The 19,211-nt window shown below is 41.1% G+C and overlaps 1 protein-coding gene across 5 annotated transcripts in view; it reads right to left on the bottom strand.

Annotated features, from left to right (window-relative positions):
• The window catches only part of ZNF217 (zinc finger protein 217), a 28,284-nt gene extending 13,423 nt beyond the window's left edge, over positions 1 to 14,861 (bottom strand). For 2 of the 5 annotated variants that reach the window (XM_075768929.1, XM_075768932.1), the window contains exon 1: positions 14,695 to 14,861. The gene's annotated coding sequence lies outside the window, so the exon portion shown is untranslated. Of the gene's footprint in view, positions 1 to 4,268; positions 4,386 to 6,259; positions 6,361 to 13,505; positions 13,888 to 14,051; positions 14,173 to 14,694 lie in introns of those variants that run through there. The other 3 variants (XM_075768933.1, XM_075768930.1, XM_075768931.1) reach the window with 3 other exon arrangements.
• Between the last annotated feature and the right edge of the window lie 4,350 nt (positions 14,862 to 19,211).

The following is a 19,211-nucleotide window of genomic DNA, read 5'->3' as shown; positions in this document are numbered from 1 at the left end:
TGGAGAAGAGAGAAACTAGTCAGTCAGACTTTTCAAAAGAAAAGTATTGTCTCCCAAATAATGAAAACATTAGGGCTAGAGAACTATCCAATACTTTTGCACACAGAAGGCATATTTTTAATAAACAGTCAATGAGGGACAGCTAGGAAGCACTCTGGTCACTTCTCTTCTACCTACCACAGTCGAAATAGTATGGTCTTGAACATCCCTGTCTTCCATTACCTGGGCTTCTGTATCAAGTTTGCTATACAAAAGCAATGTTTTGTCTACTACCTATTCTAAACCTACTCTTATCCTGTTACATAGAGCTGCTGAAACCATATTTCAATACATAGACTACTGAATTCATAACAAGTAAATGCAGCAAGCCAAACTAACCATTCCTCGAACCTGTGAAACCAGGGTTAGAGGCTAAAGGCTGTTGAGCAAAAGACTCCCCCTCCCCCCCGCCCCCAAGACTAGACAAGTTGGGATTATCTTTCACAATTCTTGTACACAGTAAGCATCAGTACAAATCTTTGTATTAAGAACTAATCACTAATACCGCTACTCAAAAGCTTTTACTATCATCCACAGATTTACAATCTCTGTGACAATTTTGAGCTGGTACAATTAGATCATCTCTAAGTCTGAAATAAACTAATGATACTATTTCTTGAACAGTAGTTTAGTATTTAAATCATCCACGAGGCCAACTATTACATTTAAAAAATAAATGCTTCTCATTTCAAATTGCATGCCACAAAAAATGTGCTTTATTGATTATACTCAAAAGGGAAGGTTTAAGATTCCACAAGATTAAAAAGGGTTACAATATAGTTAATCACAACTCCAATTTACATCTCTAAGTCTATAGAGTTATAACATCTGCTAGAAGCAATTAATGGCCACCACACTTTGGGCTGGCTAATTATAGTATTGTGGAGTTCAGGACTCTGCTTGATCAAACTTCTGGATAAAGGAAAAGTCACCAAACCAATACAAGACCATATAAATTCAAGAGGAATCATTCTGAGATGAGGCACATTTCCAAATACAAGAATATCTAATGAAAAGAATGCATTCAAAATTTGACTCAAACTTTCACAAATTATTTCATAAGAGACAGCTGGCCAGTGATTCACATCACTTGAACGAATATGCCTCAAACCACAATATGCTCTATAGCTCCTACAGCAGAAGACAGTATGGGCAAAGTCAGGTTTTAAAATTCATCTCAACTTCCATCTCTGCCTTGCTTTTATTAGGAAAAAAAGGGAAACATTTTGCTTCATTTCAGCCAAAGGGTAACAATCCAAATACAATCCTGCAATAGTTCAGGCTACAGAGATTTCCATGACAGGTAGCTGTAGCAGGTAAAATGTGGCTATCTATACAGCTGATTACCTTTTCCAGCCTTTTCTGTCAGCAGTGCTAGTCGGAGAGAAAAAGGTGGTCTTAAGCCATTAAATCTGAAACCATTTCAGTAGAAATCAACCACCAGAACTTGAACCGTTTCTACAGTTCAGTGGCCCAAACATGTTACAGATAACACTCCTGTAATGCCAGCTGCAGGCAGAGCCAGCATGTCCAACAGCCATGGGAGGTTAATGGGACAGGACCTTTAGCCAGAGAAAAGAAAAAGTAACTATTTATAGACCCAAGGTTTGATATGATGCCTTCAACTATACCTTTGCCAACCACAGAACAGTCAAGTCCAGGCAAGATAACCACCTGGGAAAGGAAACATGACAACACACTGCTAGGAGTCATAGATCCAACATCTCACACACTTTACCCACTCTCTGCACTACAGCCTTGCCTTGAGAATACTCTTTGATTTTAATTTGAAAAGATAGCAGCTCCTTTTCCACTAGCATGCAGGCAACAAGATCCTGGAGCCTAAGGAAGATGGGTTAAAAGAAACCAAACAGATATCAATACAGAACAAAATTATTGTTACCAGTCATCTTTCCCCCACCACCACCCCGTATCTCCAGAGCTTAGTGTCTTTATTGTCCAGTCCTCTAATTCAGGTCTAGACAATGATCAAATCTAACACCAAGAAGCTTCTAACTTTTTTAAAACACAAGTTGTTTCAGGCCTGGGCCAAAGACTCATCATATGCTAAGTTAAACACAAATGGAGGGGTCTTGGGGGTAAGGTAGAGAGCATAAGAGGGAACAAGGCACTGGCTGACAGGTTGATAGCAACAAAATGTGGATTTTCTGCAGCCAAAGTCTCTTTTTCTAACTACACCCTTTATCCCCATTTTCAGTTTTATCACTGTGCTGATTAACACATCCTCTCTGCATAATGACTCAAAAAACTTTTGTAATAGGCAGGTTCAGTCCGTGGTATGACACTTCTGAATTACTTCTATTGCCACTTTTGCTTTTGCCTTTCTACCTTTCCCATTCAGTTAGGACTTTCTGGCTCTCACTCACTCCCTGTAGGCAGGTGAAGAAGCTACAACAAAAGTTTGAAGCTCAAGTATTCAAAAAGCTTTCCCTTTTGTAAAACATATCAAAGGGTGCTGGTTAGCATGTTTTACTTCATGTTTCAACTTGCCGTTTTGTTCTATTTCTACTGTAGTTTTAAGAGGTATTTTTTACACAACAGGATAACATGCTGCAGCAAAACTCATGTGCATAAATGGTGACTATCCGCCTGAAAATAATTTGCAAACCAAAAATGAACATCAACTTTGAAAGATTCCTGAACACCTACAATGAATACCCAAGGCAAGATCAAAATATTGAACAAACTTAAGAGTTTAATGCATTTACTTTCAGAGCGACAGGTAAGTGCCCTGCAATAGTAGGTATAAGAATCATCCTACAAAATGGCCAGAGGCATTTCTGGAGTACGAAGTCAAGAGACAAACGCCAGTGCCTAAAGTCCCATGTACTGAACTACTGAGATTCATCAACAACTATTTCCTTGCTATTGTCTACAAATACAGAAAAAGCCAACTACGCTTTATTACGCTCCCCACTTTGTGGCATTACAACATACACACAACAGAGCAACAAGAATTAAATCACTACAGGGAGAAAACAGATGAAAGAGAGCAGAAATCCACACTCAATCCCCTGTCCTCCACAGCATTCTGGGATGAGATGAGGGTAGAAGAGACATCCTTGTAACACAGACCACCACACATGGTTCTACTCAAACCTAACCTAGGATAATACAAGTGTTTGGCAAAACCCACATGCTTCAAGATTTATTAGAATTTAAGGGACTGGCATAGATCGAATCTAGGGAAGGCCCTAGGTTGGCCACTGATGTCCAAAAAATCCACCTCAACCAATGCATAACATTTTTCTCTGGTAAGCCCTTTGAAAATAGGTCTGTATTGATCTCATCTCAGCTGCTAAAAAACTAAACCAGTCCTCTCAACTGCACGTATAAATACAGAGCATATACCTTGAGCACATGGATCATGAGAGGAGTCTAACTGGAGTTTGGATCCAAATTTTATTGGGTATCAATAGGTTTGAACAAACCCTTTGAAGACTTCTTCCAAGGCTCTTCAAAGCACTTTACACACCTCCACCAAGCCCTGGTAACTGCTGAATGCTTTTCAAGCTTTCAGTGTTTTGAATAGGAGACTCTGAACACTGTTGAAGAACTGGCCACAGTTCATCCTCTAGGCAGCGTTGCACAGCAGAGCAAGATATTCCTGTTTTAGGAATCTGAAATGCCTATTTGCAGTTCAAGCAACTATTGTTCTTGGATATACCATCATACACAGGAGATATTGGCTATAGACTGAAAATAATTGCAGGTAGCATTTCTGAAGAAAACTGCAGATGCAACTAGACAGAATTATATTTAAACAAAGAAGAAAAAGCTAATACTACTAGAGTCAGAAGGTGAGCTACAAAGCTCCAGTCTTATTTTTGTACCTGGTGATTACACACTTCACCCTGATTAGATATATGGCTTTTACAAGTAGGCAGGATTTTACCCTCTCAGTGTTTAGACAAGCTAACACATGCTAAAACTTCAAACCCAGTATCTACGCTAGGATTTTTATCCATTATTAACAAAACCTTTCTTCCAGTGAAGATAATATTATGCCTTGGATTTGAGGACCAAAAATGCTGATTAATTACATTCCTGTTACTCAAGACCCTGTAGGCAGCAGCAAAACTGTCAAGAGTTGCCTTAATTCTGTACTATTGCTTCCTGGGGAAAGTGGACAACCTGCAGTTTTGACAATCACTGTGACTATTTGTGGCTGAAGATCTGTATATTAGCTCAACAGAAAAATACAGTACCTGGGGTTTCTTCTGTTGTCTTTCACTTTCAGAAGAGAACAGATTCGACACACCAGTATCAGTCAGAGATATTGAGTAAAGGAACAGAACAAAACAGGAAATCCTTCCTTCCAACAGCTGAAAAGCGATAAATTTGCTACAGATTAACTTCAGGTTGAAAATAAAGAATGACTATCCCTCTTCACAATAAAGTGAGTCAAGAATCTTGACTTCTGACTTGCCTACCCATTTATAAATGTCGACGTGCATCTCACACCAGAGTCCGGGGCCCAGTGGCCCAGTGGTTGCTGCAGCTGCCTTGAGGTGAGTGAGCAGGGCAGGAGCAACTGCCTTGCCCAGCACACCTGGACACTTCCTAGAGCGGCCTGTCCAGAAGTGGCAAATGCTTCTCAACTGCAGGATGCCATCTAATTGTACTTTATTCTTCCAACAGGCCAGAGCCTGAGCATTTAGCAAACTTTAGTTCACAACTGAGTCATGTTTGGCTACGTGGCCTTTAGTCAAATATTTCAACAGGTTTGCAGCAATACCCATTGTATTTATAAACACCACAAAACATTATAAATAAAGGTTGAACTGGGCAGATGAGAACATCTTGTTTTCATTGCACTTGCCACATAACCTAAGAACCACACCAAAAAGCTGCTACATATAAATGGATTATTAAAACAAGAGAAAATTTTAATTAAGTGCCTGTAGAGAAGCTTAATTTATTTTTATTAAATTACACAACCAACATATTACAGTCTCAAAGATTTCTTTGGGAAATGACCTATCAGTAGTAATTTTATTGCATTCTACTTCCTGCATTTCAAAATTTCCATGAATATGTAATAAAAACTCTAGACACACCTTTCAGAGAACAGCAAAGTCTAATCATTGTGTTTCCATTTTTATACACTACAGAGCACTGGGAATAAAAGTTGCATAGCTAGTATCAGGAAAAACAACTATACCTTGCTAATTCTGTGCTAGCAAAACTATTGTTAAACTGTAAAAAGCAAGCTGGAACAATTACAGAAGTTAACCTAGTTGCTGCAACACTTTCTTAAAAACAGAAGTGAGAAAACTAGAAGAGTTACAACTAAGTAGATGATATTTAGTTACTCTTCAGTATGCTAGAAGATACCTACTCAGACATAACTACCTCAACAAACTGTTAGCAGATCCTTAAATTCAAGGCCAGTAGCAAAGCTATCACTGTTTAACAGATGCTCAGGATTTCTTCCACTATCCTACCAAGGTTCCAAGTCCTATGTAATCCAGTGCCAGCAAAGGAGGAGAAACCCACACTCAAAAACCTGCCAGAGCCTGCAGATTAACTACCCTAATTTCTACTGGGTCTATTCGACTTGAAAAACTTTCATGTAACTCTCGATTCCATGAGGAAAAAAAAAAAAAAATCTTCAGTTCTCCTCATATTTTAAGAAGTTTCAGGATATTAAGAGTCATTTTACACAAAACATTCTTTTCTCTCGGTATGTTTATACATCAGAACAGGTTGCTGCTCTTTGGCATTGCTAATGAAATAGATTTTATACTGCTGATTGCTTATTGAAAACCACAAGTTATTTAAACACCTTTTTTTATTTCCATCTAGAAGTTTTGCTTTTTCAGAATAGTTGCTCCAGTTCTCTCTAATGAACATAAACAAAATGAACCAGTTAACATCACTCTTTCCCCTCATCAAGCCCACAAATAAAAACTACCTTATGGATATTTGTTTGGGCACATCTATATTCAGGTATAATATTGATCATAGGCAGAGTAGCTCATGCATAAATAAATACAATTTCAAATTCTTAAATACAAGCCTGAGCTGAGGCTGTACTTAGCTTATTCCAAGCATCTCTTTTTTTATCCATATGTATCATTGCATAAAGTTAAGCCAGTGTCACCTCACCTAGTACACACAGAGGATACTAAGCAGAAATACCATCCCCAAGTAGTTGCTAACAATATTCAAGAGCTCCAAACTCTCAAGATAGTACCTCTAGTGTCCTAAATTGTGCGTGGTGTTTGCAGAACCCATCAGTGACAATGGCTCCATTGTATGGGCAGTACTGGTGTGCCCTGACCTTCACAGGCTTCCCTGCTTCGTCAGAAAGTGAAGCAAAGTGTCATTGTGAGGTTCTAACTTACCAATTGCTCTGAACATCAGTCAGATTTCCAAATATCCACAGCATGAAATATCAAGTTTGTCTCTACAGGTAGTAGGGTTTTTATGGCAACCACATAACTTCCTTTCTCCATTTAAGAAGAAACATGTACATGTCACACCTCACGCAATAAGGTGTTTTCCTGTGTTAGACAGAAATGTCTTTCTTACCCCAATTTGAGGGAAAGATAGCCCCTAAATCTAGGGAAGATGACGCACTATTTGCTGCATAGACTGTGACCTTATTTCTGAAAGAGTACAACTGCCTATGACTTCAGTTAAAACACTGGCAAGCTATAAAAGCCAGCACAGATAAAACATTATTCTGCAGAAGAGCCAGCTTTTCTTCATAACGCGACATGAAGCCAGTAACTTACTCTTCATCACTGTGTGCTCTATTGCTTTCTAGGGAAGGGAAGAGCTACTCCCTTCTATCTTTTAACAGTAAATCATTTTAACGCAACTTCCCAGTGTATTTCTTTGTTAATGGAGGAGCATGTGAGTACACCTAACATGGTATAAAAACATGTGTGGATGAGAAACAAAGTGTTCAAGTACAAAAATGTTTTTAAATAAAGTTTGTTAACAGTTCAGTCTGATAAAAAACTAACATGAGTACTTTTAAAGGAAATGGAGATTTAGGGGGAGGAAGGGGAGGAAGAGAGTTGTTTGCTTCAGTTGCTGGAAAGATCAAAACGAAGACGTTCAGGTTGAAAAGAGAACATAAAAGATGACCCCAAATTAGAGTTTCCACTCCCTAAATCTGCAAACTTGAGTCCCCTAGTTAGTCTTCATCCTTGAGGCTTGAAGTTTTCAGTTATCCTAAACTTAAACTCCTAGAGAGGTTTTCATGGCTTATCTTTTCATCCTCTCTGAGAGAAGATACTCTGTTCTCCTCTGTTAACAGTCCCTTCTAACAACACTACAGAGCTTTTCCAATGCAACAATACCAAGACAATTCATAAAAACAGAACTGGAGGAGCAGAGACATGTACACCAGAATGCAAGAATGTTATTATCCAGGCATTTCTCCACAAACACTTTAGAAAGATTTTGTATTGAAAGCTCCTTTGTAGACAGATAAGACAGACACACATGCAAGTCATTTTCCCCCTGAAGTCTAGCAAACAGGATTTTAATCACCAGTGGAAAATAACTAGTAGTTAATAATGAACAATATTAGGAAAACTTCCTCCCCCCATTTCAGACATCTATACTAATAGAAACAAAGGATATCCTTTCTCTAAAAAACCTTTTCCTGTGGAGTCCCTTTTTCTTTAAGGCTATATGTCTAACAGTGCTTTGGCAGAGGATGGATGAGCTGAATGTGTCTCCTCAGTGAACTGAATGCCTCTTCTATCAAAAGATGTAATTATTCCTTTTAAAGCAGAGAACATATAAGCTTGCATCATTTTGCACATGTTTTGCCTCCACTGAGCAACAGCAAATATAAAAGAGACTAATTCTTGGCATTAAAGGAAGAAGTGCTACAAATGAGTATTGACTTTTAAAGTTCAGAAGGACTGCTCTAACAACCAGATTTTTTCTCTTTTTCCTTCTGATTAGGAGAGGATTTCTCAGGAACCACAAAACCAAAGTGTAGTTTAGACAGTATGTAGTGGCCAACACCTGTTGGAGAAAGGCTGAAAGACACAAGAGCGATCCTATTTTAAATAAGTCTGGGACACATTTCACCACCGCTATAAGATGATGCAACTTCATTAAATCAAGAAGTTACATGCACTTAAACTGGCAATGACCCCTTACCTTACAAAACAGTTTATTGTTCTCTCCACAGCAGGTAAAGACTCTCGTGGTGGAGTGAGTGATACAATTTTACTGTTGAGTCAGTCTCACCTTACATAGACTGCCTTATATGTTTAGTCTTGGTTTTCATTTGAAAGAAGATATTTTCAGAGACCTTAAAAGCAAATTTGACTTTTTTTTACTTCTTGGCAGAAGGACATTAGGTTTCTCCAGCAGCCGCAACTACAAAGTGGTAAATTCAGAGTTCACCAAATTAGACTTAATTCCTTATTACTCAAGAGCCAGGAGTTCCTCCGTAGCAGTTACAGGCAAGTTGCATCCCTTTGGGCAGCACAGGTGAAATAACAGGAAAAGAAATTCTTTTACTACTCCTGAATTTGAGAGAAGTAGTCACTTCTAAAGAGTTCACTTTGTTAAGGTCATTAGTCTTCCCTAGTGCTCTCACCAGATTTCAACTCCAAATCTAACTCTTGCCCAACAAAGCTCAAACCCCTGTACCTCAGAAAAAAAAGGAGCAACTCCTTATCCCTCCCCTCTGCAGAGGGCCAAGTTTGAAGCTGTCACTTTCAAACATATCCACCATTATGTATTTGCAAAAAATCAGTCTTGAAAGATGGAGAAAGGTACACATCCCTAGGGAAAGACATTTACTTCCGCTTAGGTCATCCCCTGGACTAGCATCTGAAGATACTAAAATAGTGCTAGAAATAGACACTTTAAATAGCTGCCTCCTCTCTTCCATGCAGGTGGGAGATCCACATAGACTGATGGAGACTGAACCTTTTTAATTGCCTAGCATTACGTTACCTCACACTAGTGGACTGAAGGGATGTAGGTGATGTAGTCCAACATACTAGGCTTCACAATGCCAAACTGCCCTAGGAAAGAGCGTTAGCACCCATGAGAACCTCACCTTTCAAAAAGGCAGTGGTTTCATGCACAAATTTTACTCGCATAAGAAAAAGAGATTAGAAACAAACATTAAAGCCAACCAGAAATTGTGGTTTCTCCAGACCACCTTTACATCCATTTTCCTTACAACGTACTAAACATCATGGTCTTTGGAGTACGTCTAATTTGCTTTTTCCTACCTGTGTACCAAAAGAAAGAGAGGCTGACATAACCCCAAGGATTTCACCAACCAGTTCTCAACTATCATGATAAAGCGTTAAGCACCATACAAGGGCCTTTAATTTCCCTTATGTAGTTTGTCAGAGGTACACTGCACTCATTTTATTACACTGAAAAATGCAAGTGTACCCATTGCGCATAAACAAACTCAGACTTTGATACTTTTAGTTACATAAAATCTTTAGCACATAGAAAATCACTATCCAGTCAATTATTCACTTATACTTGGATGGGTTTCTGCTCAAATCGTTAAGTCACACTGATCTACATAGATTTTCCTGCATATTCTAACCACATTTCCTCTTGTACTTTCTTTTGAAATTCTCAAGGCAGTCTGATAACAAATTCCACCTTCTGCAATGAACTCAAAGGCATTATATTTTGAAACAAGTGTCATCTATATTTTTTTGATTTGTTACTCATTTTTTCCCAGCACGTACATTGTTTTACTTTAAAATTGAAAGTCCATTCTTGTCATACCACTTCACTTGCTGCCCACTTTAAGAAAAAAAAAAAAATAAGGAGGAAGACTCAAAAGAGCTAGATTTATGATAAGCTATAAATTATGCTTTGACCCAAGTCATATGATTATAACAGCAGATGTTTTAATATTTTTTCCCACTGACAAATACCCAGGTTTGGCATAAGTAAGCTTTCATCAGTAACAAACAAGATTATTTGGGAATTTCACTGAAAAAAAATTGATTTCTAAAAGCAAATAATTTTGAGAGTAGCTTTCTGTTTGAAGGTGCACAAAAACCTAGGTAAGTTGAGACTGGAAAAGCATGCTTAGTTTTTTTTAATCCTAAAATACAACACATATTGAGAATCTTACATAGCTTGGTCATATCCTTTTCCTTACTTTTGTATTCAGTTGCAAATCTCTTGTGGTATGAGTCACATCTCTCTAAAAGCATGCATACAGTAGTCAGCAGAATCCTCTGATCGTATTAATGCAGCAGAAAGAAAAACTTTTTTTGTTACTAAAGTCACCTTAAAAAAAACAGGGTCAAGGGTCACCAGAAATGATCCAAAGTCCATTGAAAGTAAATAGCAGTTTGAAATTAATGTAGTTATGAGATGTGGAAAGAGTATCTGCTTGGAACGCTGACGTTCTAAATCAAGAGTCTCAAAAATAAGAGGGCTGAGCTGGCAAATGGCAGGCCTGCTGTAACTGAAATGCACTGTCTTGCTATATTTAAAGACAATAGCTCAACAGTTAAGTATTAGAACATTTTAAGTGAGATAAATAAGCATAAGACACAGGCAAATATCCTTGGTTATTTAATCATCCTGAAAGCAGTGTGGAAGTGTGAGGGCGAGTTCAAAGGTCAAACTCTTCTTTCAGCTCCTGGCAAAGAAAAGAGAGCTTAGCCCACTTTACCTTGGGGAGGGGGGCTGCTCTGCCCATATGCCAGCGGTAGCTGCAGCATTTCATAACACAGCCGAGAGGGAGGGCATTTACACATACAGTGTGGGGAAGCTTTTACCAGGACAATGAATTCCAAATCAAGATCCAGGTTAGACAGAGTCGGGACAACAAAAAGTCCCAAAGAACAAAGGGAAGTTAAAATTTACTTAACGTTTCCCCAGAGCTTCTTAATCACAAACTCTCAGATTTTTGTAACTAAAAGTTTATTGTAATCACAGTTTTGAAAGCCTAAGTGAAACACACAGTTCCCTTTTAAAATTATTTCCCCCGATCACAGTAATATGTTAGCACTTTGTTCATGTAAAATATTATATCAATGTATCAACATTGTTCTAAATGAAAATATACTGGTAAGGAGAAGATGATACATTCTGAAGATTAGACATAAGTGCTCAAAAAGGAATTTTTTTGAGTGTGATCTAATGAAAGAGGAAACCAAAATGAAGTAACCTTTTGTGTAAGACAGACTGATAAAAGGTGCTAAAGTTTATTATCTTCCTCTTTCCAGCCCCTACCCTAAACCTTGCACTCCCCACCCCTACCAAAACAAAGAAAAAAGAAAAAAGTACATTATTCACTTAAAATGAAGGGGGGGGAGGAAAATCCTCTAATCCAAAGCCAGGAAGCCATTCTCTAAAGACTACTTAATATGAAACTTTGTTTACAAGATACAAATATAGCCTTCTTACCACATTCAAAAACAGAAAACATCCACTTATTTAAAGAAATGTTTTTTCTATTTTGATCAACAAGGACGTAGGTACTCATTTTAAATTTAAATTCGGCCCCAATAGTGCCATATGAATGTTTTAAATTCATATATGATATGCACTGTTTAAGAATGTTTAAACAAAGGAAGTAGGAAAAGCCTCAAAACACACAGCAAAACTTAATGGCTTCAATTTTAAAATATATACTGATTGCAGCACGGCAAAATTACTCTCTTATGCTTGCAGTCAGTCTTCAGAAAGAATAAGTGCAGTCAGTGCAGTAATTTGTCCCACTGGAAATTCTGTATAAAACATCTACCTAAAATAAACAAGGCTTCGCAGCAAGAATCGTCAGTTGCCATTAAGGACACACCTTAAAGTTCTTACCACACAGTAACTAAACAAGTACAAACTAGTGGTGACTGTTTGCTACTTTTGTCTGAAAAGTTAATGAGATCAATTCACTCCTCAGTATCAGATCCTGAGATAATTTTCTCAAAAATGCAAGAGACAAACAACCCCAAAACACGAATAGCCAGGATTCGAGTGGCTGATGTTTTATCAGAATGCCTAAGGTTCTCGTAAACACGAATATAAATATTAACATTTAAACCTGACACCACTAAAAGGTAAAATGCTTAACTGCTCCGAACACTGGTGCTCTGGTACTGGAAGGCAGCTGTTGTTCCCCTGCCTTTTCTTTTGTTGTGCTTAATCTCGTGTCAAGTCATTCAACCAACTCCAAAGCGATGAAGACATAATTGAACAACCTTAACTAAAAACTGATCTACTGTTCTCAAATAGCTATATATACTGTTTAACGATTCAAAAAGGCTAACTTATGAAAAAGAATCTATAGAATTTAAATCAGCAGCTCTGGTGCATGCAGAAGAGTTGCTTGGCTGTAGGCCAAGCCAATCAATAATCACTGTAATGACCATGTTTCTAAAGTTATTTCTTTTTCGTATTCACTACCCTAAAAACTTAAAGACAAAACTTGAAAACTCATACTGCTTCCAAGAACGAGCTGTAAGATAGAAAAACCAAGTATTTTGCACAGAATTACAATATTGCTCATGAAAAAAATACGTTACAGAAAGATTAGTGATCACAAAGCCACATTCCTGCTACAGATCTTAAAATATTGACTCAGTTACAGAACTAGTAAAGGGGAAGAAAAAAAATACCTCCTCCACCCTTTCCCTCTTCCCTCCCCCTCTGCCAAAGAATGCAGCTTATCCTACTTATTTGAAACTGTCCTTTTCTATTATCCAAGGAAACGCTTAAACCTTAGTGTGGACATCACAAATTAAAGTATTAGTCGTATTCCCAAACCTACAGTTAATAAGAGCTCCTAAGAGCAATAAAACATGGCGTTAAAGCATTTGCAAGCCATTGTCATAGCCCTGTGCTCTGATACCTTGGCAGACACAAAACCAGCCCCCACCAACCAGCAAGCATGTAAGCATTGGTCAGCAAGTCAATGCCTGCTATTCAACTTGTAGTTAGGCGGTTTATTTCTGTGTCTTCCAGATCATATCACTCCTGCATTTCAGGGCCTAATAAAATGTGAAGAATGATATGCTCCCCCTCTCTCCTTGCATCTGAAACTGCGTTATTTCCCTCTCTTCTTTTTCACACATTCTTACAAAAACTTCCCTTTTCACATACTTCTATAAGAAAACATTTCACTGCATCTACTTCAGTTCCTATTTCTATTTTTGATTTTCACTAGATCCTTCTGCTACTGCCTCCCCCACAAACCCCCTGGTAGAAACTGATGTAGTTTTAAAGCTCTCAAGGTCATTTCAGAAATGAAAAAAAACCATCCAAATGTTGTTGCCTTAAAAAACCTTTAAACATACAACCCCCCTAAACTAAACCCTTTTCAAATTCAAACGCCTTTCAACAGCAGATCAATAACCCAACATAAAGATTTTTGTTCACCACCACTTCAAAACTATTACACTTCAATTCAAATACTTACTGAGAGACACACAGCACATTTTATGGGATGGCTCATTAGAGTACATACAGACCTTACTTTGGCTGCAGGTTTTCTGTGTGGGAAACAAACAAAAAAAACCCCACACCCAGAAACAGAAAGTCCAGTGGCTATCACGGAACAGGAATGAAATCCAATCTCTAGATATTCTAGAATTTTATTGTCCTCGCTTGGCAACGTCTTTTGTTGCTTAAGAAGTCAGTTGAGGCTTATTTATTTATTTTCTAAACTTCCTATTCCCCTTAAAAAAAAAAAAAAAAAAAGAGAGAGAGAAAAACAAGACGCCGAAGAAATCATCAGGAAAGGTTTAGTCTTCAGGAGACAAAGGTAAACGAAAGAAAAACTGGCAAAACAGATCAATAAACTTTTCATTAATAAACCCCCCTCCCTCCTCCGCCCCATGAGCCACTTACTACAAATCCTTCTTCCAGGAACATCTTTGACTCACAAAGAAATAGTCTCTTCCCGCTCCAACACCCCCCACCCCCCCCAAGGAGAAAAGCACCCCCAGATCCCAGGCGCGACGCCTCGAGCATGTAAAGCAAACCCCAGGTATACAATGGAAGTTTGAGACACCTACTTGCGCGGGGGGAAGCAGGGGAGGGGGAGGCGATCCCAGGCAGGAGAAGGAAATAGGGGACAGGAGAAGTTTACGGGTGGGAGGGAGCGAGGGAAGGGTTTCTCCCCCCCCGGGCGCTGTGGACTGAGCGGCCGGCCCCGGGGAGGGGCGGCGGGCGGGGGGGTCGTTACCTGCTGCCGGGAGGGGGCGAGGCCGAGGCGGCCCGAGTGGGCCGGTTGCCACACACCTGGCCCCCTCCCCGGCCCTTCCTTCCCTCCCCCCGGGAGCCGCGTCCCCACACACACCTGCCCTTCCTCCTCCTCTCCCCCAGGGGCGGTCAGTGCGGCTCGTCAATCTCCCAGGCGCCGGGACTGCACGGGGATGGGCGGCCCTGCTCTGACGGGGGGTGCCCCCTTGCCCACCCCCCCCCCCCACAAGGCGGGTGTACTCCCCAGATTCCCTCAAACCGTCCCGAAAGGCAGCTCCCCCCCCCCCCCCCCCCCGCCGCGGTCAGTCACACAAGCAGCCCCTCATAGCACAAACCGCCCCGAGGGGAAGGGACTGCGCCTCCCTCAGGTGCCCCCTGTGAGGGGGAAAGGAGGGGGGGGGGGGGGAGGCGGGAAACCAGAGCCCCCTGGAAGTTGACCCCCATACCCTCCCTCACCTGTGCCTGAGCCGCCTCCCCGGCCGGCATCCTGAGGTGGGGAACAGAGGGAGGAGGGGAGCGGGGGCGGCCGCCCGCGGTGCCGCCGGAGCCCGAACTCGGCGGCGCTGACGCTCGGGGCACTGTTTGTAAACCGCTCCCGCGGCAGCTGTTGCTCGGGCAGACCCCTGGCTTAGGCCACGCCCACCACCCTTCTCAGACCCCGCCTCCGTTGGCGCCAGCCACGCCTCCTCCCTCGGCGGGGGTTAGCCGGGCGGTGAGGCGGGGGGCGAAGGGGCGGTCGGGCTTGGACCGGGCGTTAAATAACGGGGAACGGGGCGCGAATGGGGCCCGGGGCGGCCCACGGACTGCCGGGAGGGCCGGTACCGGCCCGCCCGGCAGTCCGTGGGCCGCCCCGGGCCTTGGTGATTGTTCCCTTTGTGAGGGGGAGCGCGGGAGTCCCCGGCCCGGCAACGGCGGTGGGTCGAGGCCTCGGCGGCCTTTGTGTTTTCTGGGGAGATGGGGCGATGGTTATCTTCCCTGAATAACAAAAGGCAGCGAAGGGCAGTTATAAAAAGACGTGTATAAACCCTGGCGTCAAGCTCGCACCCGGTAAGGGGCCATTACTGGGCCGGGTCGGTCTGGGTTCCTCCTGTAGCTTTGCCTTTGCAAATGTAAATAAAAATTATGCGCTTTGTGACTGTTGTCCATCGGTTTGAGGGGTAAAATGGCCAGAACCGTCTCTTTTCGGTCATGCCAAGGGGAGACCCGGCGACTTCTGACGTCACTAACTGCGTCCTGCACATGTCGCCGCCGCCTCACGAGGCGGGGACACGACAGGGAGATGGCAACTCGCTGTGGACGTTACCCAAAACAGGCCAAGGATTCTTACGTTTTGCATTTCTTTTGACAGCCGTGGGCGCTCAGCTGTTCTGTCTGGCGTAGGTTGCCGCTTCTCCAGAGGTACGGGCGTTACGCTGGAATTAAACGCAGCAAAGACTTAAAAGTGTTTTTTTTTCAAGTACTCCACTTGGAACCGAGGAGCTTTTTAGGAGTTAAGTGCAATGTGTAATCCTGTTAACAAAGTGCTTCATCTCTGCTAGACTGTGAGGTTAGCACCTTGTTCAAGAAAATGGGATAAGCCGGTGGTGAGGTTCCATGTGGTCCCTCCGCTTGTTTTTCCCCCAAAGACACACTGAGACCTGTTAAAGTCAGTTTAGCTTACATCAGTAGGTTTAGATCACACCCAGGGGCTTACTTGTTTCAGTATAAAAATCATCCTGCCTGAATGGAGGACATTTCTAAAATAATTGCAACTAAAATTATGCAGGGAGTTTTTTAATGTGTTTTTTTGAAGTTTTCTCAAAATGTTCTCCCAGTCTAAAATGAGCAATGTGACTCAGGTTGAAATTTAGGTCGCTTATATGGCAAATAAAGATTAACCAAAAACATTACAGAATGTGGTAACGTACTTAGTCACCAGGTAATTCTGGAAGATGAAATATCTTTATTGGCAAATTCAAATCTTGCCTCACGCTAACTTGAAACAGAATTCTTTTCGTCACAAGAAGGTCAAAACTGATAAGGTCAAACTTTTCTGTGTTTCAGAACTGGCCCTTCAGCTAGTCACATAGACGGTGCTCCCTCACTAGTTTCCTGAAAGTTAAAAAACCTCTGTGTGAATCAGCTGTGTGAACCAAGACCACGGGTTTTGCCTCAGTCTGCTGCTTCTTCACAGGTTTTCAGCCGTCGGGCCGTGGTCCTGCCGCTGCTCTGAATGTCCGAGAGGTTTGAATCAGTATGGGGGGGGACCGATGTGAGGGTTTATTGCACAATGAGCAAGTTCAGTTGGTGTTTTAAATACGATTTTTTTGCAGCATGCTGTATCCAAGCGAGGTGTTTATACACACACGCACAAAATATTCCACTGTATTGCACACTGATTTGTACTATGTGACCAAACCTGATCCCACAAACACTCCCCAGTTTAAAGACAGGAGTAGGCCAGCACACTTTGGCGGGACTTGCTCCCTAAGTTTAAGTATCGATTATCTACAACGGGCAGCATGGCCAGAAGAACAAAGTAGAATTTTGCTGGAAATGGGTGTGGGAGTTACCAGCTTTGCTACACCCAATGTCCCGAGTAATGTGACTCTCCTAAGGATCGTGACTGTTAAAAAATTAGTCTTTTTACTCTCTTCTGATTTAGCATTTTGAAAGTCCTTGTACTGAAGAGTTAGAAACAACTTCAGGGCCCACAAACTTTTAAAAATGTTAAACTCGTGCTTTTGCTCTTAACTATGTCTCCTAAAAGACTGACAAAGCCAGGTTTTGCAGTATTTCTTGTTCTCATTACATACCAAACCCCATTACTTCCCCTCCCTTTCATTTTTTACCCCTTTTTAAAGATAGTACTTTTTCAGGTGAAACATTCTGACCTTCTTGATCACAAGGGGCATTTCACTGAATCCAGGACTCTGGATGACTGTAAACATGATTTAACAGAGAACATAGAAGCCGTATGGTTTTCATCCACTGAGATATGGTACCTCTGTGGAAAACATAAGAAAATAAAAAGTCTGTTTCAAGAAAAAAATGGGATGCTCAGAATATCTTACACCTTTTCTTTTTTCCTGTTTTCTCAAAATGCATCATGTAATATCATATTACATGACCAAAATGAAAACATCCAATATATTTTTACAGATTAGCCTCACTGACCTCTGTGATTTATGCTCATGGCACTGGAAATGTTTGATAGGAGGCAAGGGCCAACTTGTAAAAATAAATCTTATATTTTCTTCTCCCTCTGTTTTGCCTTGTGTTGAGGACATTTGCTGCCTTTCTGGAGAGGCTTCAGCAATCCATGTATTATGTATAAAGTATAAACATCTACAACAAATGCACAGGAAAGACTGACAGACCTGTGTTTACTGTTCTGCACTGTATGTTACTACACAGTCTTGCAATATTAAACCTAGCCCCAAACTAGACTTTGGAACCAGGCAGCATGCCCAAAATCGTGATAATCTCCTCCATAACAACAGGGGTAAAAATAAAACAACATTGCCAAAAGCTGAAAAGTTTAATTTCAGTCCCCAAACTCCTAATGTACTTAAATATATTAAGTTCTTTTAAATTACATTATGTATATTTAGTTTATGTAAAAGTCCATAGTAGCAGTCTTGCGAACTGGTTCAAGCCCTGCTCTTCTGCATCGTGCACATGAGAAAACCCTCGCTGTCAGAGAGAATGAAAACAGAGCTGATCAGGCAGCAGGAAGCCTTTACCTAAATTTAAAGTCTTTCGAAGGTTACCGTGGATGTTTGCCTCTAACAACCGACCTGAGTAGCAAAATTCCCCTCTATACCTGGCAGCAGGAGATCAGCCAAGTTTCATTCTTGTGCACAGGCACTCTCTCATTTTAGATTCATATTTAGGCAGCTATTAAATCTGGCCCGTCGTGTGGTTAAGGCACAAATGGGATTTAGGGGATCTGGGCTCAGTCCCAGCTCTGCCACAGACTTCCTGCGTGATCTTGGGCAAGTCTTCTCACAGGGCTCACAAAATTCAGCTTTTTTTTCTTTTTTTTTTTTAAGCCCCTGCTCTAGCAGTCAAGTCATTACATGAAATTCTCCGTTCGCTGGCATGAATAGATAAATAAAGTAAATACGCAGTGTTTTAGCTTTTAAGGAGATAAGCTTGAAACCACGATCACAGTGTAACCTAATGGCTCAAAGTTAGAGAACAAATTTTAGAAGTCCATATTAAAACGAGTGTCTGGGCCATGAGTTGGAACATAAAATGCTACAGTCTTCACTTCTGCACAACAATTTCTATTTGTAACTCGGGATCATTTTGTTTCTTTGCTTACAAAATTGTTCATAAATTGTGCATGTTCAGATGAGACTGAGACTAGTAAACAGACAGAATCTCTTATGAGAAGGCTTTATCAGTGTTTTGCGGCTTGTTTGTTGAATTTCCCCTTTGCACAAATTACTTCTTTCAGCATTGTTTCAGCAACGAGTAGAAGAAAATCCCATCGTGTCAGATGATTCTCCTGTTTCTGCCTCTGCAGAAGCCCAGGCAGCGGTGTGTTTACAGGAAACGCCTGCTGCAGAGGCACTCTGGTAGTTAGACACGGTCTCAGATTTGACTAACATGCTCACATGATTAGATTTACTAAATGAAGACACGGATGAGACGGTGCTGAGAAAGCTGCAAGCAATCAGGTTCTTGCAACATCAGATAATCCATGAAGCGACTTTGTGCAGTAACCATGCAGGAGGCTCCCGCGCCCTCCCCCCCAAGAATGCGCCTGGCTGTTGCATTAGTAACTATCTCCTCAACCCATATTCAGTTACCAGGCTCCCTCTCATCAACAGCAGCGCTTCCCCCCCCCCGCCTTTGCATTCTAGACCAAAGTGCTGCATTCTTTAAAAATGCATTCGTAGGTATTTTTATGCTCAGCTAAAATTTGAAGGTTTAGTTACTTTCCAAGCAGCACATTTAACGTAGAACAGTTTATTTTTATAATG

The sequence above is a fragment of the Balearica regulorum genome, chromosome 16 (assembly GCF_011004875.1).
Source record: "Balearica regulorum gibbericeps isolate bBalReg1 chromosome 16, bBalReg1.pri, whole genome shotgun sequence".
NCBI lineage: Eukaryota > Metazoa > Chordata > Aves > Gruiformes > Gruidae > Balearica > Balearica regulorum.
The sequence above is the reverse complement of the archived record's forward strand: the minus strand, read 5'-3'. Positions and strand labels throughout refer to the sequence as shown.